We start from the raw sequence: 24,329 nt of genomic DNA on the forward strand, positions 1-24,329 counted from the left end.
AGGGGAGAAAAATGGAGGGGACGTTGAGTACCAATATAGGGATCGGTTGAAGGCTTCAGGTGGCCACCAGAGATCGCCACCATGGAAGGGAGCTGCAAAATCTAGTCCCGATTCATGGATGCCCGAGAATCCTGGTGTAGATTTCTCTCAACGTGATGATCATGTCGAGAATCAAAGGATAGACCCGGATAATTAGCAGATATGTACCGAGAATAAAGGAATAGAGGATGCTGATAAAGGAAACTCTATCTCTATTATCGTGGATAAGAAAGTTGGCAGTTCAAACTCAAACTCTAAGAGCACTAGCATTGAAAAATGCTAAAGTCATATTTAAGGCATTTTTGACATTTTAGAGGATAAAAACACTTACATCAAACAATGCTAAACCATACTATTGTAAAATTTTTTACAATAGTGCTACAGTACAATTCTAAACTTAGAATTGTACTGTAGCACAATGGTAAAAGGAAAAAATATATTTTATTCCCTCCGAAATGAAACACTCCACTGTCACGGTACTTCAGTGCTCTTCTCTCTCTTCTTTGTTCTGTTTCTCAATCAGCTCTCTCCTCTCTTCAGCTCTCTCCTCTCTTCAGACCCAAACGGCATACTCCTCCCAACATCACACACCATGTGGATTCGTTGAAGCTCAACTGATTCACCCTCACCCATCTCCATTGCCGACGCTTCACACGGCGTCTCATCTCAGACCCATCTCCAAATCCCTTTACCGATTCACCCTCACCCTCAACCTCAACCGATTTAATCAGACCCATCTCCAAATCCCTTTACCGATTCACCCTCACCCTCACTCATCTCATAAACCCAACACTCTAGATAGTACCCATTTAACTCTTCACTCCATCACTCTCTCTTCAAACCGATACTCAAGGTTCCACTAAGCTCCGCCGGTGTGGGGGATTCAGCTCCATCGATGTTGGTGCTAACTGTAAGGTGGGTTTTGATAATGTATTAGAGTTTTTTTGTTTGTGTTTCTTTTCTCTCTCTGCAAGAAAAAGAGGGATTCAGCTTGTGTTTGTGTTTGGGTTTTGATCAAAATATTGTTGTTGATGTTTGCAAAGATTCAACCTCATCAACGAGGGGTTTTCGCTCTCTGGCACGGGATTAGCATCATCAAAAAATTTGCTCAGGTTCATCTTCCATACCAGTAAGTTTCCCTCTCTATCTATTTCTCTCGCTTCTCTCTTTTCACTTTGTTTCTGTTCCCCTTTGGATGGATGAAATGGGAATATTCCTGATAATTTTGTGATTAAAGTAACTGAATTTGTATAGAGGTTAAGGCATGCTTTGTATTGGACCTTAGCAATGCGTTAAGCTGAATTTTTTATATAAGTTTTTAGTTTAACTGGGAAAGAATGAAAATTTAGTAGGTGGGTATGGTTCAGGATACTGTTGTTAATTTGTAGATACTAAAATGGGAACTTTTTGACAAGTTTGTGATAAAAATAACTGATATTTGTATGGAAAGGTCTGAAGAAAAAAGATGTAACTGAATTTTGAATAGATGTTAGGGCACGCTCTGTTTTGGAGCTTAACTCTGTGTTGAGCTTAATTTTGGATAACAGCTGTTTCTATTGAATTGGGAAAGGATTAAAAATTAGTGGTTGGATATGGTTCAGACTAGCATTGTAAATTTTTAGATGCTAAAATGGAAATAATTCCGGCAATTTTGTGATAAAAGTAACTAAACTTGTTTAGGGGTTAGGGCACACTTTCTTTTGGAGCCTTTTTATTTTTATATTTATAGTTTTTTGATAAGTAGAAATACGGGTTGGAGGCTTAGAGCTTTGCTCTTTGTTGAGCTGAATTTTGGATATAGTAAGCTTGTAGTTGAATTGGGAAAGGGTGGCAAATTAGTGGTTGGATATGGTTTAGGATGATTTTGTTAAGATTTGGATTCCGAAATGAAAATATTTCTGACAATTTTCTGATAAAAGTAACTGAATTTGCTAGGGATAGTAGAATGGTATGCTGTGCAGAAAGTGACTAAAGGGTCAGGACTTAGGAGATATAAAAGAGAAGAAGAAAGAGCTATTTGGTTTAGGCTTCCTTATTGGTGCTATTTGGCATTAATATGATGTCTAGTTGTGTATTTGGGGCTGATTTTCATTGGAGTCATCATGAATAATGGTGATGATCTCTTTTTCTAAAACTGTGAAATATCTGATAGAAAACTGAGTTAGCTGTTTGGAAATCCAATGTAGAACAAAAGGACTTCAATTAAAATTTGTATAATGTTTCTTTTTGTTTTGTGCATGTAAGATTTTACTTTTATTTTAGTGTCTTAGATCTGGTTGCATTTGGGTCCTCAAAGTTAGATGGTCTGGTGGTTTGGGTGTATCTATTTGGTGCCTGTTAACTACTTATCTCCGGCTGAATTGGATAGTTTTGTTGCCGCATATTATGGATATTTTTTTATCTTATGATACATGTTTCTTTTATATTTTTGGTCTCTTATATTTTGTGATCCTATCATCTTAAAATTTCTTTAACTTATGTGTTTGTTTCTCGTATGATATTTGCTTTCAGGTCACAGAAAATGGTAAACAAGAGCGTCACTTGGTTGCAACAGTGGGAAAGTTCAGTGTGATATGAGACTTCCAGCAGGTGAAAAACAGTGCTCATGCATGCTACAGGAATCAGCAAGGCCATAAAAGCTGTTATTGTTACAAGATTGTGTTGAAGGATGAGTCTATTATTGAGAGTCGGTTCATGCATGACAAGTTTGCCATTAGTGACTCCCCAGAAGCTCCACTGGTGGTTGCTACCCCTATGAAAGTTAGCTTTATCAGCCTCTCCGGCAAGCGACAACATTAATAAATTATCTTTATTTACATAATTGAGTTATTTTCCAAGTTGTGTGCGTCCAAGGTTGCTTTCTTCTGTATATGGATTTGTTTTTTTTTAGCTCTCTTGTAGTTGTTCTTGGCTTCTGCTTGTACTTAAATGAATTCTTTTCACTCTGTTATAAATTTTAATAGTGTTTCTTGACTGATAGAAACTTTAGTTATTGTAAATGGTGTGATTCACATTATACTTGTGAGAAGATTGGTGTGGTTTACATTTATACCTGTTAAAACTTTTGTGTGATCTCAATAATTGTTGCAAGAGATTTGACGTTGTGAGCATTGATTGTGGCTGTCATAAAGTTACAGTGGTGGTTGTTCCTTGTTTTCTACCAGCATGTACTAGTCTCCTCATGAGTTTCCAGCGTATTATAAAATCAGATCAGGTATTCAATGAAAATTATCAAATGCATCTTGGCTAGTTGGTGAAGAAAGTGAATTGAACCTTATGTTGATTGTGAATCTCTAGATCACATGATTTGAAGTCACAGATCAAGTTATATTATGAAAATTTTCTTACTTGCGTGGAGAGTAACATGCTATTTATTTTATTTAGTCACATGTTGGGTTTCTATTTCTTCAGAGAAGAAGCAATGTGTGAACTGGCTAAAGTCTGGAAAAAAAATTACAGTTGAAAAAATTATAGTTGGAAAGCCCAGGAAAATGTTACTGTTGGAATAGATCCCTTACTAAAAAAAAAGTGATGATGTGAAAGAAATAATAAAGAAAGATTAAAAAATAATATTTTAATGAAAAAGTGAAATAATAGAGTTTTTTGATGTAGGGTGTATTGTAAAATGGTATGGTATAATTGATAAAGTAACTTTTTGAAATGGTAAAATAGGATAGCATAGCATTCTTTGATGCTGATGCTCTAATGATGGCTTTGGCATGATGATGCTTTTTCACTTTCTTATGATGATAGCTCAGGTTTTAGATATAGCTGCTAATGCAGCCAGCTTCCCAATGCACTGTATACAGCACTCTATGCCAAATATAGGCTAACTTTGTTTGTAGTACTTTCCTTTATCATTTTGTTTAATGTTTGATCTTTTTATCAAAAAAAAGAGGGGAGAGGGGAATCGAAATTTCTTGTAATTCCAAAAATTGACTTTAATTCTAAATTATAGTTTTACAATTTCAATTTCTTGAACACACATTTACAAAATTTATATCCAGTTTCTATATTCAGTTCACTCCAATTCATATTTATACTTATACATCTACACTAATTTTCAAAAATGATCTTTATTAAAATTTTTTTAAAATTTAAATGGTAATTTACATGCTGTACCTTAGGTTATATTTTAGCTATGTGGCTAATTAATCACATCAACAAATAGTATGCAGCCCATCTGTTTGGCCAAGAAAACGTGAAAAACACCATTTGATTTGGGCAAGAAAACATCGATCATTGGCACCGCTAAAAGAATTAGCGGAAGAGAGTAGTGGGGATAGGACAAGGATAATGATGATTCAAAGAAAATTAAAGAAAATTATAGGTGCCAATGCCATTGTTAACACTTTGGCAAAAGAAAATTATAGGCATTTTTTACTTTGGAGGGGAAATTATGGTCACAAAAAAAAAAAAAAAATTATTGCATTTTTTTCTTTTTATATCATCTCACTTAACTGATTTTCTAATCAGAGATCACCATGGTGGAAGTGCACTTACCCCTTAGTGTGATTTTGGATAGTGTGTCTGTGTGTTCCCAATGCGTCTGCATTTTTTTTCTGTGGATCCTATGCATTATTCACGAAACCCGTAAGTACGGAAAAATGCAAATCTAACTTTAAAACTTTGTCCCACGGTACTATTTACATTTTTAAAAATTATTTTGCTACAGTATTTTCAGTTTTCAATTTTCAGCAATAAGCGATATCTAAACAAACTCTTAGTGTGCATTTGGCATTGGCTTAAAAGTCAGTTTATTTTACTACTCAGATTATTTTTACTACATTTATAGGTCTTATTGCACTTTTTGATACTGTCTATGGGCCTTACTGTACTATTTCAACTAATTTTTAGATTTATCTATAGTATTTTCAGTAAAAAGTTTTCAATTTCAGACAAATAAGTTGTTTTCAAACAGACATTTAATAAGTCATTTGAAGGCTATGAAACACTGCGACAAGATTGACAGCTCCCTCAACAGAGGATTTCTCGCCCAAATTTGCTACTTAAATATAAAAAAAAAAAAAAAAAAAAAAAAAAAAAAAAAAAAAAAACACTAACCTTAATGTTGTAATTTCTTTGATAGAGATTTCTCAAAAAAGAAAAAAAAGTAAAAATTCTCGCAGAGAGAGACGGCTTAATGCTATTTTCTGAGTTGGTTAATTAGCCACATTGCTAAAATTTAATCAAAAAACTAAATTTACCCCTTAATTTTTGCCAAACTTCTAGAAGGTTCATATGCTAGAGGTATCTCATAAGACAAAGCCAGTATCATAAAATAGTTTTCCAGTATGGTGGAAGAGTCCAATAAGAGAATCTCATAAGCTGCTTTCCTTTAATTATTATTCTTTTATCAATAAAATCTACTCATACAAAATTTTTTATAAGATTTCTCAAAAAAAAATTATAAGATTAAATTACACTTTTAACTCTTAAAATTTTTAATTATTTTTATTTTAACTTATTAAAATTTTAATTTAAATTTTAACCTTTTATATTTAATTTTGAATCTTCTATTTTATATTTACTCTATCATCCAACAACATGCTTTGTGAAAAATTATGACTGCACTTAAAATTTTTCAAAAAATATTATACAATGGTATTACTCAAATAGCATTACTCAAAATATTTATGAATGATTTCTCCACAAAAAAAAATAAATAAATAAAAAATACGAATATCTTCTTATCTTATATATAAAAAGCACCAATGCCTGCTACAGTGCTTTGATGCTGTGCAAGCACTGTAGCGGTAACAGTGCTTTGGTGAGGCACTTCACTACTTTTTTTTTTTTTTTTTTTCCTTCAGTTTCGAACAGTAGCTACAGTTCTTACGTTTTTTTTTTTTTTTTTGTCGTCTTTCGTTTGTATTTTTTTTTCTTTTATATATATTGTTTTACTACATAACAAATTTCATAATATTTTTACAATTATTGAGGTGTCAATTTCTTATAAGTCAAAATAAAATAATAAAATATAAAACTGTGACCAACCATAACTGAAAATAAATGTTTCTTTATATTATAAAAGCGCTAATGCCGCTACAGTACTTCGGCACCGTACACTCAGAGTGTTTGCACTGTATAAGTACTGTAGCGGCAACAGTGCTTTGGTGAGGCACTTTGCTTTTTTCTTTTTTTTCTTTTTTTTCAACCCTTTTGTTTAAGTTTTGCATAGCAATTACAGTGCCGCTTGGCTCTGTAGCTACAGTAGTTGCATTTTTTTTAGTCTTTCGTTTGTATTTTTATTTTTAATATATTGTTATACTGATACAACAAATTTCACAATATTTTCACGATTATTGAGGTGTCAATTTCTTATAAGTTAAAATAAAATAATAAAATAATAAAATATAAAGATGTGACCAACCACAACTGAAAATAAATATTTTGTGAAAATATTGTGACACTTATTAGTACAGTATTTTTGCACTGTAGCTATAGTGCCTAATTCTTTTAAAAAAGTATTTTGTTTGTGTTTTTTTTTTTTTTTAAATATTTATGTAAGCTGGTATATATATTGTTATACTGACACAACAAATTTTACAATATTTTCACAATTATTGACGTGTCAATTTCTTACAAATCGAAATAAAATAATAAAATATGAGACTGTGATCAACCACAGCTAAAAATAAATGTTTATAATAAAAGCGTGAATGCGCGCATAGCGTCTTGGCACTGTACATCCAGTGTTTTTGCACTGTGCAGCGCTGTAGCTACAACAGTGCTTTGGTTTAGTTAGTTTTTTTTTTTTTTCCCAGTAATTGGTTTGTGTTTTTTTTTTTCCTTTTAAATATTGATATAAGCTAACATTTATATTGTTATACTGACACAACAAATTTCACAATTATTGACGGGTCAATTTCTTATAAGTCGAAATAAAATAATAAAATATAAGGTTGTAGCCAACCACAACTAAAAATAAATGTTTTAAAAAAAATGTCACAGCACTTATTGTTATCACAATATTTTCACAATTGTTAAAATCTCAGTTTCTTATATATCAAATAAAAAAATTCTAAATCCACAACATTTTAACATTAATTTCACAACAAATTATAGGTAAGCTATTATTGATGGATAGCATTGGAGTTACAGTGCTTTTGGTTTATTCAACTGGCACTGTAGCTACAGTGCCTAAAGTTTTTTTTTTTTTCCCAATAATCGGTCTGTGTTTTTTTTTTTTTTGAAATATTTATGTAAGCTGGCATATATATTGTTGTACTGACACAACAAATTTCACAATATTTTCACAATTATTGACGTGTCAATTTCTTACAAGTTGAAATAAAATAATAAAATATGAGACTATGACTAATCACAATTGAAAATAAACGTTTTAAGAAAATGTTACAACACTTATTATTATTACAATATTTTCACAATTGTTGAAATCTCAGTTTCTTATAAATCAAATAAAAAAATGCCAAGTCCACAACATTTTAACATTAATTTCTACCGTGCCTAAAGTTTTTATTTATTTATTTTTTTCAGCAATCGGTTTGTTTTTTTTTTTTTTTTAAATATTTATGTAAGCTAGCATATATATTGTTATACCAACACAACAAATATCACAATATTTTTACAAATATTGAAGTATCAATTTCTTACAAATTGAAATAAAATAATAAAATATGAGACTGTGACCAATCACAACTGAAAATAAATGTTTTGAGAATAACAATAACAATGTTATTAGTTTAAAACCAATAATAATTTGTCATTTAGAATTTGTTCTAAAAATATTATGAATGTAGCATTTCTCTTAAATAAAATAAAAAAATATCTATTCGAATCCCAAAAATGAAGATATTGTGAAAATATTGTGATATTTTTTGTATTCTTAAACTTCTTTTTTAATATAATCAAATTAGGTGAGCTAAAATTCACGATTTCACATACAAAATTTATATTAATTTTCTCATTACTAGGGTAGCACATGCCTTGCACGTGCAGCCAACGCTAGTATATATAAAAAGCAGCAATGCCGCTACAGTGATTTAACACTGTGCATTCAGTGTTAAATCACTATTCATTCACTGTTCATCTACAGTGAAATTTTCGTGAGGCACTTGTCTTCTTTTTTTTTTTCTTTTTTTCTTTTTTTTCGTCTTCCATTCTTTTTTTTTTTCCTTTTATATATACTGTTATACTGACACAACAAATTTATTTTCACAATTATTGAAATGTCAATTTCTTATAAGTCAAAATAAAATAATAAAATATGAGACTGTGACCAACCCCAACTAAAAATAAATGTTTTGAGAAAATGTTACAACACTTATTGTGTAGTGTTTTTGGTTTATTCAACTGGCATGGTAGCTATAGTGCCTAAAGTTTTTTTTTTTTTTTTTTTTGTAATCGTTTTGTGTTTTTTTTTCTTTTAAATATTTATGTAAGCTAGTATATATATTGTTATACTGACATAACAAATTTCACAATATTTTCACAATTATTAACGTGTCAATTTCTTACAAATCAAAATAAAATAATAAAATATGAGACTATGACCAATCACAACAAAAAATAAATGTTTTGAGAAAATATTACAACACTTATTGTTATCACAATATTTTCACAATTGTTGAGATCTCAGTTTTTTATAGATCAAATAAAAAAAATGCTAAGTCCACAACATTTTAGCATTAATTTATACAGTGCCTAAAGTTTTTTTTTTTTTTTTCCAGTTATCAGTTTGCGTTTTTTTTTATAAAAAAAAAAATATTTATGTAAGCTGTCATATCTATTAACTATATAAAAAAAGCCCAAGGCTCATGAATAGTGTTTTTTTGGTTTATTCAATTAGTGAGGTGCACTTTCTCTTTTCTTTTCTTTTTTTTCCCCTTCAAGTATGCTAGTTGGTTTGAGTTTTGTTTTTTTTTTTTTTTTTTAAGATCTTTATATGCTTACTTTGTACTTGCAATGCAAGTTTACATTGTAAATACACAAAAGTGGTTAATATTATACACATTTGCACAAAAAATGGTAAATATTGTACAAATTTCATAAATGTGTACAAAATTTGCCAATTTTTTGTGTCTACAATATAAATTTACATTGTAATTAAGTACAATGTATACATAGAGATATTATGAAAAATATTGTGATGCATGTGTCAATTCCTTATGGGTCAAGATAAAATAAAATAAAATAATAAAATATTATACCGAAATCTAGCACAACTAAAAATGTCGTGACATTTTGTTGTTATTACAATATATTCACAACTATTAAGGTGTAAGTTATAGGTCAAAATAAAATAATAAAATATTGGACTGGAATTTGTCACGGTCTTATAAGATTGAAATTAACTTTTTATAACATAATTATTAAAATTCTTAAAATTAATGTCTCTTTTTATTAATGTAAATCTCTATATATTTTAAAAATCAAATGATTTATATTTTTATTTTATGATACAAATAAAATCTAAAATTGATCTTAATCACTACTTTTTTTCCTATATATTTTAAAAATCAAATGATTTATGTAAGGGCACGATTTTTAACGGCCCGGGAGTGACCTTGAGCTCGTATGTAAAGGGCCCAAACAATATGATTTGTAAAGAATGGGTTTGGAAAGGCATGCCCTTGGGCACTGGGCAGGGGTCTGGTCCTGGTTTAATGAGAAATCATACAAAGGTATGCTTGGATTGCATGGCTGAGCCTTACCTTGGTGTGGTTTAAGAGGTTTGGCTCCTCGGACTTAGTCCGAGGAGCATTACCTTCTCACCAGCCTTCCTTTTTTCTTCCCCCCCCCCCTCCTCCGGGCCCCTTCTTTTTAGCTCTCTTTTCCCTTTTATACTAGTATTCACTTCCCCTTCTTCATCTACGTGTCAGTTTCTCCTTATTTGAGGTGGTTACTCGTCTTATCAATCCTCACGTCAGAGTGGTTGGGAAAAGCTGGATAGCATGGTATGGGATATGGGCTTGTCAGGTGCTGGGCTCCACGTTAGGGTGTTGGCAGCTTTCTTGCTTGTACCGCTCTTGTAGTGATTTTGTCTTTTCCTTCAGGCGTTTTATGAGGCGTTGAGTGTGAAGTTATCCTCGGCTACATTCTTGGGCCATTAAGGGGTTCTCGCCATACCTCCTAGGCAATAAGGCTCCTCAGCTTGGGTTTTGGGCCCTTAACGTGAAGTGGGCCGGGATTCTAAACTTCAGGCCCCACAATAGCCCCTCAAAATCCTACTGCCCGACTCTTTAGTTGGGAAGGAGGGTTTTGGTGATGCTGAGCCCACCTCGTGACTTGCTCAAATCCTGGACTATTATTATTTGTGCTTTTTCATTTACATGGGAGTCGTGTCAAAACAAGGGACACTCCTTTATTTTTCATTCACGCGAAGTCCTTTGATATTTCGGTACTCGAGGCGCGCCTTCACGAGGATCTTCAAATCCTACGGCTGAGGATGAGGTTGGAAATTGAGCCAAGTTTGCCTTGTCCGTAGCGTTCCTTGGAAATTTGCATAAATTAAATGCCACCGGTTTGCTCTGTGTATAAATAGGGTAGGGGGTCACTCCACCTACACATGAACTCCCCTGTTCCTTTCAGAGTCATACTTCTTCTTCCATATTCACAATCTCCTTTTCTAGTGTCATTCTGCCTCAAAGCAAGATGTTTGAGGCGTGGATGGAGATGAAAGGTCTTCGCACGCTTCAGAGGCACCGAATCCTCAAGGTGATATGGTACGGACAAGGATGGCACATATTCAAGCCAGTCCCCCGTTTTGACAGGGGGAAGATGGTATTTCTCCCTCTTTCAGTCAAAATCCGAAGCAGGTTCTGGTCATGCCAGATTTTTGGTATGTCAAAAGAAGGAATTTCCGCCATCAGCGCCGTCTGCCTTGTCGCAGGCAAATTTTCGCGGGGGCTCCTCAACTTCCGGCTCCCTGCACCTTTTCTTCAACGGTGCAGGCCTCAAGTTTGGTTCCCTACACCTTTTCTTCAGCGGCGCTAGCCTGAAGCCAGGTGCTCTCTGCACCTTTTTTTCAACGGTGCAGGCCCCACGTTGGGTTCCTTGGCTGCCTGAGTTATGGGCATGTAAAAGTATTGAGGAATGGTTTCCTTAATCAGCATCTTGGAACAGCAGCCAACCTCTCCTCTGTGCTTCTTCTTCAACTTTATCTTCATTCTCTTGTATTTTTTTCTTTTTACTTACGTAGTTAGCTTTAGTATAAGCTTATTTCAGCTTTTCATTGTACACTGTACTATTTCTTTGTCTTAATAAAAGATGAGTTTATTTCTTTCTAAATAATTTTCTTTTCTGCAACGACTACTTTGTGCATGAATATTAAATATAAGCTTGCCTTTAATGATACTTGGAGCAGAAAAATGCCTTAAAACAGATTCCTACTAGTTTAAACTTACTGACATTATCAAGTATAGCAATGGTAATTCTCAATAAATTAAACTCTTGAAACTAACCGGGATAACGGCCGAGCGCTGTGCGATGCATGCAAAACAAATGTCCGAGAACGATGAGCTCCAAATGATTTGTCCGAGAGGGTAGCCGAGTAGTGAGGGACTTCGATTGTGTTTTTGGTAACATATTGCTCTATATTGCATCAATCCCTTTAGTACTGAGGATCCGAGGGTAGGCTGGGGAATCCATGCAGTCTAGGGATTAACCCAATTGTTAACGGGGAGTTCCCCTCGGATGGATTCTAAAGTTCATATAACGTAGTTTTTCTTTTAAGTGGTCGGTTTCCCCACAGGCTTGAGTCCGAGGAATATGCAAGGTCTTGGTTCTGTCCAAAACTTGTAAGTTTTTCTTTTAAGTACTTGGTTTCCCCATAGGCTTGAGTCCGAGGACCATGCAAGGCCTTGGTTCTGTCCAAAACTTGTAAGTTTTTCTTTTAAGTACATGGTTTCCCCATAGGCTTGAGTCCGAGGAACATGCAAGGCCTTGGTTCTATCCAAAACTTGTAAGTTTTTCTTTTAAGTACTTGGTTTCCCCATAGGCTTGAGTCCGAGGACCATGCAAGGCCTTGGTTCTATCCAAAACTTGTAAGTTTTTCTTTTAAGTCCTTGGTTTCCCCATAGGCTTGAGTCTGAGGACCATGCAAGGCCTTGGTTCTGTCCAAAACTTGTAAGTTTTTCTTTTAAGTACTTGGTTTCCCCAAACTTTTGATTTTTCTTTTGTACTTGGTTTCCCTATAGGCTTGAGTCCGAGGACCATGCAAGGCCTTGGTTCTGTCCAAAACTTTTGATTTTTCTTTTGTACTTGGTTTCTCCATAGGCTTGAGTCCGAGGACCATGCAAGGCCTTGGTTCTGTCCAAAACTTTTGATTTTTCTTTTGTACTTGTTTATTTTTCGAACGCAAGCCCCTAAACTAGGGCGGGGAGAGTTGGCTTGAGGCCAAAAGTCCCTAGAGATGCCCGCGCCCCTGGGCATTGCAAGGCGTAGTCCCTAGCTGAAGTTTTTGTCGGAGCAACAACTGTATGTCACCGGAAATGGAGGAAACCCCACGAACTTTTGCTTGCTAGAGAGTTGACTCCACCGCCACCTACGCCAACGCGCGAGCCTTTCCCACAAACGGCGCCAATTGTAAGGACACGATTTTTAACGGCCCGGGAGTGACCTTGAGCTCGTATGTAAAGGGCCCAAACAATATGATTTGTAGATAATGGGTTTGGAAAGGCATGCCCTTGGGCACTGGGCAGGGGTCTGGTCCTGGTTTAATGAGAAATCATACAAAGGTATGCTTGGATTGCATGGCTGAGCCTTACCTTGGTGTGGTTTAAGAGGTTTGGCTCCTCGGACTTAGTCCGAGGAGCATTACCTTCTCACCAGCCTTCCTTTTTTCTTCCCCCCCCTCTTCCGGGCCCCTTCTTTTTAGCTCTCTTTTCCCATTTATACTAGTATTCACTTCCCCTTCTTCATCTACGTGTCAGTTTCTCCTTATTTGGGGTGGTTACTCGTCTTATCAATCCTCACGTCAAAGTGGTTGGGAAAAGCTGGATAGCATGGTATGGGATATGGGCTTGTCAGGTGCTGGGCTCCACGTTAGGGTGTTGGCAGCTTTTTTGCTTGTACCGCTCTTGTACTAATTATGTCCTTTCCTTCAGGCGTTTTATGAGGCGTTGAGCGTGAGGTTATCCTCGGCTACATTCTTGGGCCATTAAGGGGTTCTTGCCATACCTCCTCGGCAATAAGGCTCCTCGACTTGAGTTTTGGGCCCTTAACGTGAAGTGGACCGGGATTCCAAACCTCAGGCCTTGACTAGTGTTCTAAAAATGGGTGTATATGAATGCATTTTTATTGAGGTAACGTGCTGTTGTGGTAGGACACGTGACACGTCAAATGTGATGACTAATAATGACTGTCTCACGTTTTGCATAGGATACGATTTAAGTCGTGGGCCATCCTTATCCTATATTTATGTCACATTTATGGCCATGATGTAACTCATCTCTTTGTGTCAACCGTTGGATCATTATGTCGGCACCCTTCTGATTGAGCCATTCTGACAAATATACATACATGCAAGATATGTTGCGATGAGTATTTCGACAACTACAAGTTAAATACTAAAAATGAAAATTGAAACAACCATATGAGTTAGAAAGAAGAGAGAAGACATGCTTCGATTATTGTCACCAAAAAAATTTAAAAAGGTGAATTTTTTTTAAAAGGTTATTTCCATTCTATTGTTTTTTATGATTATAAATTGAAGATAGATATAATGTTTGTAAATTGTAATACACGTGCTTTTTTTCACTTGATGAAATATAAAGCAACACTAAAAGTTTTACAAAGAAATTTGATCTATATTTGGTTGATTTGATTGGTCGTTTGACGATGGAGGTGAGAAAGATTCTACAACGATGGTGCATACTACCCAAAAGTAAGATGAAGGAAGAAAGAAACAAATAGGAAGTAATCGGCTCTTTTATTTTTTCAGCTTCATTTTATATTTCACTAATTATAATATGTTATGTGTCTTATTCGTTTATTTTTCATTTTAAAGTTTAAACTTTTGTGACCTTAAAGAGAAGAGGAGGGAGGAAAGACATCTTGCAAGCTGCTATTGATGAGCAATGAGTTAGAACAATAAGTTTGAGATAGAAGATTTTTATTCTTTGATGGCATTTATTTTTTTTTTATATTGTTTGGTGTTGGATTTACTTCATTCATAAGAGAAAACATACAACTTTAAATTCTAGAATAAAGAATAGAAAGCGTATTTTGATGTAGTTAAAATCAAAAATAATAAGTAGATAGTTGTTGATGCTCATTTTGGAAGTTCAGTAGCAGGAAGAAGCCTAACAATATGGGCAGAGAAGAGTTGGTAGATTGATGGAAAAATCATATAACCCGAATGATAGGAAAAATGGATCATAGACCTATAAAGTAAATAAATGGGCCTTGAGGAAAGTAAATGGGTCTAAAGGAGCCCAGAGAGAGAAGTAGTAAACTCATGGGCATTATGTGATATAGAAAAGTGAGAATGAGCCATAACAAGCCTGAAGAAATGAAGTAAGAAAGTAAAGGGTTAATGGAAAGCCTATGAGCCCTAAAGATGAAGGATAAGGTAATTGGGTTAGGCAAGCCCAAAAGAGTTAGCAAAAACCCATGAGAATGCAAAATTAGAAAATAAGTCAAGAATGCCCAAGAAAAGCAAATGCGCCAAGGATGCCCAAGAAGAAAGAAATGGGACAAAGGAGCCCACAAGCAATGTAATAGGTCAAGAAAACCCAAAGTAGCATGAGTATAAATCCAATGACCATATTGAGTCATTGAGAGAAGAATAAGCAGCAGGCCCAAAAGAGGCCCAGCAAGCACGGGTCAAATGACACCACGACACGAATGGCAGAGTGGTATGACAGGAATGACAACAAGATTACGGAAGAAGTAAAGAATGAGCTAAAGAGGGGAAAACCCACAATCAAGTAAGGCCTAGCCCTTGAAATGAGCAAGCCAATAAAGAATGGAAAATTAGAAAAACAATTTACACCATAAGAGGACAAGGATGAGCAGCAGAATGCATAGATGAGCTTCTAGACCATGGCAAATGCATGAGTAACAGACAAGCTTTTGACATACACAAGAAGTGGAGCATGTGCAAGGCTCAGGCACTACCAACCTATATCCAGCCAATACAGGGGTGGTGGGTTATGGGTCAGAGGTAAAAGAGGGTATGGTCTGACGGTGGGGAAAAAGGCAAGTCTATTCTGGGGTTCCTGCTCAGATTCTTTTAAGGGTGATGTCCTACTGGGATGACATACCACTCAAAAGAATGAATGCTGAGTTGGAACCACTAAGTGCATGTCATGAGGGATAGCAAGAGAGAATACCCACACTGTGGTAGACAAGAATGCCACAGTGAGCAAGCAAACAAAATAGTCTCCTTTGTCTGGTAATGGGGAGTGGCACAGTCAGCACAGGTAAGTGGTGGTGGCTGGCCAGCTGACAAACTAGTGGGTGGTCGAGAAGAACACCCTAAACCAGAAAAAAGTAGTTAAAAGCTAAAATGATAAAAACCAGTCATGGCAAACAGTATATAAAGAGTCCTTGCCGTGCACAGTAACATCATCACAACAGTAGCAACCACTAGGAGAGACTCATAACACCACCATCACCATAACACTACACAAGTAAGCACTAAGAAAGAAAGGAAATGAGTGAGGAAAAGAATCAAGGTAACAAAACGGAGAAAAAAAAGAGAAAGAAGAGAAATAGAGAGTGTAGAATAGCAGGCATGCACCAATAGGCTAATCTCATCTCTCCCTCTAAAAGCCTACCCTCTGTTAAGGATAAAGAACTCGTTTGGGCACAAGTCATTTAGGCCCGTTCCCTCAAAGTGGATAATTTCTACAGTAAGATCCTCCTGTAAGGTTACCCACGTTGAGGAATTGGTTCCCTCCTTAGCCTTAGTCCCGTAATACAACTGAACACGGCAAACTGATCTTTTCCTCCTTTGATTTTATCGCTTATTGCTATTATTTCTTCTCTTGTCTTTGCAATTTCACCTATAATGTGTTTCTTGTTGCCATATCGTTCTCTTTCCCTATTTTAATTAAGGATCTCTTACTTGCTTTGCCTGACAATAACATATTTCTTTTATCGTTGTTTTATTGCATTTATCTACCATAACTCTTCTGTAGTAGCTTCGCCTACCATGGGCATGTGACTAAAGTTTTGGAAAACGGGGCATAGTTTGTGCATAAGCTGGACTAAGGTGAGTTGCAATTGGACTGGTTCTAACTCTCTTATTTAGAACACTTGGGCCCAGTGAGGTAGTCTAGCCCAAAATCACAAAAGACCCACCACAATAGTATTCTAAGAAAATCTTCAATCTTCATCTTAATTCTACATGGTGCTCAAGATGTGTGGTCTCTCAATTAGTTCTTACATACTTTCTTTTTCTTTTTGGAAAAATTTGTTCAAGAATGATCAAAGATAATGTTCATATCGATTTTTGTTAGCCTATAAACAAAGAGGATAGAGAGAGAAATCCTTAGAATGAGAAATTGATTGTTAGAAAATTAAAAATGATTACCTCGTTGAAACCTAAAGTTTTATCAAAAAAAATTTCCTTTTATTCTACTCATCACTACCCATAATAATGTAAATGAATAATAGAGATAAACACAAGCTTCAAAATTGAAACAATTTCATTAGTTTGAAACTTTAATTGATAAAATTAAAAAGTTGAGAATTATTTATAGATCCTTTGATGTAATTTCCCAAATTATTATTGGGGTGCAACTCCAAATGTGCCAAAGAACAATTTGAAATGATGATAGCAAGTTCAACAATTACATAAACTTTTGGATTTAAAAAATTATAAATAAAATCACCGTGCATTCTTGGTGCAATGGTCAATCCACAAGTATAAATGCTTATGGAGTGTGGGGGGGGGGCAAGATTTGGGGTTTAAGTCTTTAGGAGAGAGCTTCACACATATATGTATATACTTAAATTAGGTTAGAATAAAATTTCTATCTTGTACAAAAAAAAATTATAAATAAATAAAAAAGACAAAAGCAAAAAAAACAAAACAACAATCCTATTTCATTTATGTTTCTTCTTTTTTTTGGTAGTATTATATTTTTAATTGATAATTATATTAAATTTGGAAACTTCAAGAGTGACAAGTGACAACCAGAAAAACTTAAATATATGATTCTCACATCCCTTGGTTCAGTGAGCCCTCCTTTTGTAGCAGAGACCCATATATATTTATATTAAGTGTGAATTTTAAAAATTTAACAGTTGGATTGCATATTATTATTATATCCTTCATAATTACAAAATTTTAAGAAAATCAAAGATCAATTATTATGTCATCAACTAAATGTTAAAATTTCAAGTTTTTGTACTCTAAAATTGTGTAAAAAAAAAATAAGTTTATTGATTGAATAGTAAATATCATCTGATTTAAACGAAATTTGATATGTACATTAAGAACATAAGGAACATGAAATTTGACAGTTAGATTTTCAAAATGAACACCACAAAAAGAAAAAATATGAGAAGTTTGAAAAGTTTTTCTCCTAATTAGTTTGAAAAGAAACTTTGTTTGAGAAAAAGTATCCCTCCCCTACCTTAAACCCTTCTCCTTTGACATAAGTGAGATTCTATATTATGACTTCTTGTAGAATATTATTGATTCATATCTTAAAAAGTTAAGGTTGTCTAACTTTGATTAAAATTTAAATCAGTCACCTAATTTTATTTTTCTTCATTTCAGTCATTTAACTTTAATTTTTGTTCAATTTAGTTCTTACATTAATCTCCATTAAAATTATGCATTAACTTCCAACTTTATTCAATAGAAAATTACTATTGTTTTGGTGGTCCTTAATATGGCCCAATTTTGGCAGAATTAATTGAACAAAATTAAAAGTTAGATGACTAAATTGAACTAAAATGAAATTAGAGAATTGAATTGAATTTTAGACTAAGTTAGAGCAAGGGCAGCGGTAAGTAATATGGTGGGGGGGCCATGCCCCCGCCCCACCCCCCCAAATTTTGAATTTTTTTAATATATATATATATAATTTTTTTAATATTTTTAAAATTTAGTCTACAAAAGTAAGAGTTGGCCCCCCATATATTTGAATTAGTCCAATGATACTCTTAAAAAAAATAATTTGTCTAATAATTATAGAGATATAACTTTATTTTTCTCAATTCTATTTTTTATTGTAAAATGTACTCTTATATTTATAAAATATTTGATAAAGTTTGGCACCAAACATGTTTGAATCTATCTTTTTCAATCTGTTATGTGTTGATTGACAAATTACTGACTCATTATAAAAAATCTTATCACTAAAACAACACATGAAATGTCTCTTTAGTTACCACATAATGGGTTAGAGCAAGATAGCTTCAAATATGTTCGAACTTAACTTATTCCTCCAAGTTTTGGACCGGTTTTTGAAAATTTCAATAGTTCAATTGAAAGATTTTTTTTACTTATTTTAGTATAAAATTTGATAATGTGTATTGAAAATAATACTTTTTAAGAATTTCACTATAAAAATGGTAAAAATGAATTTTATTTTATGAAAGATTGCCATTGTGGAGGGAAAAAGGTAAAACAAAGAAAAAGGGCAAGTGTTGATCATACTACTATTTGGTCACACAATTAATTTTTTAGAGTTGGAATTCAAGGTCCACCTTTAAGTACCCGTTATGTGATAAAAATTGATGGTCAGATCAGTCTTAGGTGTGAAGTAAAGATATTCAATTAGAAAGAGCCCTGAAATGGCTAAGTGTTCATCCTCACGTTTGGTCCGAGGAAGAGGTTACAATTGGATAATCTCTCTCTTTTTTCTATTTCTCTCTCCCAAAAGAACTCCCCCTGATCTAGGTGCTTCTTGCTTTATATAATTTAGCCAAAATGCATCTAGACTTTATATTTGGAGGGTTAGGATTAGACTTTCCTAATACTTGTTCCATCAAGACCGTGCTAGAAGGTTTTTACACTAGGGTATGAGCTGTGGGAGTACTATTCATGGTCATTTCTTCATTAATGTGACCAGCTAAGTGATTGCAGTGCATTTAATGCGAAGAGGATGGCTACTTTGTATTTTTTTTTTCTTCTCTTTCTCATTCAATGCCAAGTTACCCTTGTCCACCCTCAGGTTGCGTCGTGCTCTCTCTAACTCTGACTCTCGACTTTCCGAGGTTAGGTAGATGTCCTCGATGCCCTCACCAATTATGGTTGTTCAGCTTCTGTATGAGTTAGGTGTATACTTTCCGAGGGCATCCCGCCAATATTTCCCGAGGTTTACCTCCTCACGAATGCCCTTACCTATTTCATCAGCTGTTTGGATCCTTGTCTCCCCATAGCCATCAAATATAATTTTGATTGAAAATATTAAGTTTTTTGTTGTTGTTGGGTGTGTGTGTGTGTAGATATAACTTATCAAATAAAAAATGTGTGTATATATATGTGTGTATATATAATAAAAAAGCATGTGTATATATGTGTGTGTGTGTGTGTGTGTGTGTGTGTGCGCATGGAGTTATCTTGATAAATATATTAGTGCCATAACTTGGCCCCCCCTCCCCCCAAACAAAATTTTTTGGTTTCGCCCCTGAGTTAGAGAGTGTGATATGTAATTTAGCCAAAAATTAATCTTATTTCAAACAATCATATATTAATTTTTAAATATAACTAATGAAACTGCTTTCATTGATGAGTTAAAAATGTGAGGGATTTCATAATTCACTCCAATACCAATGGGCTTGGTCTGCAATCGAATGCTATAAAAGATTTGTGTCCCCTCATCCTTCACCAATTGATCGTTGGATGGATCGGTAAGGCACATGGTCCGACAAAAAATAAGACTTAATTATATATTACACTATTATCGTTGACTAGTTGGGCTTATTGGGTTTGATACATACACCCAATGGCTATTTCCGCGGTTTTTAGATTGTGGTGATGATTTTACGTTAGTGTTTGGGATTTGATGTAATTTGTTGAAATTGGCCGGGAGATGGTAGCGGAGAAAGAGAGAAAAGAGGAATGGCCAAGGAATCAAAGGAAAGTGGCCAAATTAGAAAAGTGAAATGAAAAAAAAAAAGTAAGGATAAAAATGACAATTAATAATTAAAAAAAAAAATATATATATATATATATATATATATTGTTTTGAAAGTTCGATAGAAGCTAACTAATGAAAATGTCTTATTAGACACTAGACACAATCAAGAAGGAGGGTGGTTTGGGCTTTAGTGACCTTAAAGCCTTTAATCTTGCTTCGTTAGCTAACAAGGATGGCAACTACAAACATGTACGAACTCCCTAGTCCACAAGGTATTTTAGGCTAGATGTATCCCCAATGGGGATTTTCTTTCAACCAAGTTGGGGAATCACCCATCCTACACATGGAGGAGTATATTGGCTGCATAGGATGTTGTTCAACAAGGTCTTCATTGGTAGATGGGTAATGGACAATCAATTGAAATATAAAAAGATAAGTGGCTACACCAACTCTCTACTTGATGCAAATGTTTCCCTACTTATAGATCCACATACTTGGGCTAGGAGGTCAAACATGGTATGAAAATTCTTCTCCCCAGATGATGCATTAGCTATCATGGGCATTCCCTTGAGTTCTCGATTACACAAAAAGGGAATTTCACGGCCTAGAGTGCATACAAGGTAACATTGTCATTGGCCAACAGCAGTAACCCAGGTGAGGCTTCTAGCAATCGAAATAGCAAACATTTTTGGAAGACAATATGGAGGCTTAATGTACCTAATAAGGTTAAATCTTTTGAATGGCATGCTAGAAAAAAACGTACTTCGAATGAAAGCTAACATGTGCCAAAGGAAAATTCTCGACAACCTAACCTGTGAAGCATGCAAAGAGGAAGCAAAGAGCAGTGGGCATTATTTCTAGGAATGTACTAAAGCTTGCAAAGTTTGATGTCTATATGACATTTCATTTGATAGTTAAGGTGGTGATTATCACAAGTTCAGAGACTTTCTGTGGCACTTAAAGTTCAGGCAACATATGGATATTGAGATATTGGGGCTGGTCATCACAGTGGCATGGTGTATGTGGTTCAATAGGAATGCAATGAGAGAAGGCAAAGCAAGACAACAAAATGTTGCGATTTTACAAAGGACAATGTACTTAATGGAGGAATTTCAAATGGCTAACTTCAAGCTAGCTCAACCTGTAATCAGCGATATAGTGCTATGGACACCTCCAATAATGTCATGGTACAAAATCAATATTAGGGTTATCATTCGGGACCACACGGGACAGGTAGATGTAGCCTTAAGCAAGAAATTACCAATAACACTTGGACCTTTGGAGACCAAAGCTAAGGCTTTGAAGGAGGGGGTTTATTATGCTTGGGCTGTGAGAGTACACGATGTAGTGTTTGAGAGTGACTCCAAGATCATCGTTTTTGCATTAAATGGAATAAGTGAAGCTTTAGTTTCTATTGACATTATCATTGTGGGGTTTAGAAATAAACTGTAGGATTTTAGATGCATGAGTATATCCCATGTTAAGCGAAACGACAATCACCCAGTTCATCATTTGGTTCAATATGCCAAAAAACATTAATGGTTATGTAACTTGGATAGAGAAAATCCTAATATGGTTGAGTACGCATTAGCTCATGATGTATTGTTTTTATCTTCTTCTTAATATAGTTACGATCTTCTTATTAAAAAAAAGTTCATAGATGATTTATTTATTTTTAAATAAATAATAAAATTAAATTGAGAACAAATCAGAATTAGGAAGTGTAAGGTGTCATATGATTAAAAGTATTTATAAATAATTGTTTAAATTGCCATGAGTTGGAGGAATTGACTTAATGGAAGAATTTTTTTTAAGAAATAGTAAAATTAAATTGAGAATGGATCAAAATTAGGAAGTGTAAGATGTCATATGACTAAAAGTACACATAAATAATTGTTTGAATTGCCATATAGTGAGTTAAAAGAATTGACTTCATAGATAATTTGTTTTTCAATAAAAAAAAAAATTTTGAGAAACGATCAAAATTAGAAAATGTAAAATATTATACGACTAAAAGTACACATGAATAGTCGGAGGAATTTTGATCAAAACTGGTTAGAGATAAACTCTATCCATATGTTGCTAAGGGTCCGTTTGGATACAACTTATTTTTGCTGAAACTGAAAACATTGTAGCAAAATAATTTTTAAATGTATAAATAGTACTATGAAACCTATTTTTAAAATTTTTTTTCTAAATAGAGTGGTTGTAGGTCTCATGAATAGTGTTGTTATAGTATGTGAACAGTACTACTACAGTACGTAAACAGTAATAATTGTCAGCTGTCCTAAAGCAAAACGCGTAAAAAAAAAAAAATGCAAACGTAAATGTAATAGACGTGACGCAAATCCAAACACATACTAAGTAATTTAAACAAGTATTTCAAATTAGGCAAAAAGTCTTGTGGCTCATTTTTCTAACTTAGATTTGGACGTCTTCTTCCCTCTTTTATGTTTGCTTTCGTCACTTTTAGTTGAATAAATACTCTATTTTCAAACAGAGGTCAAACCAATGCTCAGATTAACCTCAAATTTTCGAGTTAAGATCAACACAAGTTGAAACTAGGGGCATGCATCAATAGCTATTAGGTGAGTTTGTCTGTCACATCTCACTTCTCTCGTCGACTTCGTGCAAACGAGCTTGTGCTTCAGATGCTACGTGTAAACTGCGCGTGAATCACCAATAGATACCTCTATTAAAAGCTTATCAGTCAATACACGTTAAAGAGTCAGGGTCAAGGAGACAAGGACCCCACCATTCACTAATGAGGCCCCAAACCCACTGTAAAAGCTAGGCAAGTTATGGATATGAATTTTTTTATTTTTGGCTAAATAGAATTATATCAATTACAACAACAATCAAGTTTATTTATAAGGTAGATTTTAATTAGTAAAAAAAAATTAGTTGAATAAAAATTTGAAATTCAATTATCACCAATATTAAAAATTAATTTTTATTTTTTATTTGATAATAAAAATTATTATTACAAAATATTTATAAAATAATTTAGTTTTATCCAAAATCAAGTAAGGTTTCATTATACTAGCAATAAATATGATTACTTATTATGAATGATTTTTTTGGTCATATTAGTTTCTATTTGTCATGGTTTATTAATCAAGTTTAGAGTATGATTTATTAAAATAAATATGTTTGTAAATAAACTATCTAACATTAAACTATTCGAAACAAACTCTTCAAACAAAGATTAACGATTTTTTTTTTTTTTTTTGAGAAAAAGAAAATGGGGGGATTTAAGGTTATATTACACCCCCTTGCCATAGCACGATGGTAAGAAATGTGATAATCCACCAATGGATTTATGCGGACAGTAAGACTCGAATCTAGGTATATTGCACAAAACGTCTGATCCTTATCTACTCAGTTAAGCCTCCCATCGGCAAGATTAACGATATAATATAATCCGTATATATAATAAAAAACGATAATATCAACAAAAAAAATAAAAGGAATGAAAGTCCGGTTATTTTATTATAGAAAAAAGTAAGAGATTGGGCATGCTATGAATGTGCCACGTTCACATGTGCCGTCCCATCAGTGTACTACCAATTAGTTTAACGAAAAAAATAAGAAAATAATGAGTGTGCAGCAAAAGTTGAAAATTTCTACCATTTCTTCTAGAGATGTATGTGGGGGTGATCCAATGCATTGGTAGAATATGAAAAAAAAAAAAAAAAATAATTTCTTTTTATCACCGACGGTATTGTTTTAATTATGGTATCTCATTCTCTTCTTTTATTAAAAAATTGGTAAATAATTTACTTTGAAAGTCATAAGTTTCTTAAAGCTTATAAAAATAATGGATGAGGCTCAATTACGGAATGAGTTATATGTTCAGATTTTCTTTGATAAAAGTGAAAATTTTGTCGATTTTTATAATTTGATAGTGTTCATACTAATCAAAATAATTTTGTTTATTCTTCTAAAAAAAGGTAATCGTGTTTCTTGAAAAAAAAAAAAAAAAAACTGTGACTGCAAGGCTAAAAATCTTCTTTAATATTTTGTGACCAGTTCGTGAAAAGAGGGAAATCATTTGATGATAATGTAAAATGTACAGCAATTCTTTGTGGGGGGGGGGGGGGGGAGGTGTAAGGTGCGTTTTGATGGTTAAAATCTAGGATTTATTGTGAAAAATATTGTAAATTTTGCACTTCTAAAAAAAAAGAAGAGTAATAATAAAAGTTGAGTTAGCAAACTTTTACTAGTTCTTATCTAGGTTTACCACTAACACCACTATTTTACTTACCATTATTAATTTGC

The 24,329-nt window shown here is 33.8% G+C and overlaps 1 long non-coding RNA gene across 1 annotated transcript; it reads left to right on the plus strand.

Moving 5' to 3' along the window:
* The first annotated feature begins 300 nt into the window (after positions 1-300).
* Positions 301-3,014, plus strand: LOC115992663. The gene is made up of 3 exons (XR_004092603.1): positions 301-954; positions 1,083-1,168; positions 2,551-3,014. It is a non-coding gene; the product is annotated as an uncharacterized LOC115992663 (long non-coding RNA).
* The last annotated feature ends 21,315 nt before the right edge of the window (positions 3,015-24,329 follow it).

This window comes from Quercus lobata, chromosome 5 (assembly GCF_001633185.2).
Source record: "Quercus lobata isolate SW786 chromosome 5, ValleyOak3.0 Primary Assembly, whole genome shotgun sequence".
Taxonomy (NCBI): domain Eukaryota; kingdom Viridiplantae; phylum Streptophyta; class Magnoliopsida; order Fagales; family Fagaceae; genus Quercus; species Quercus lobata.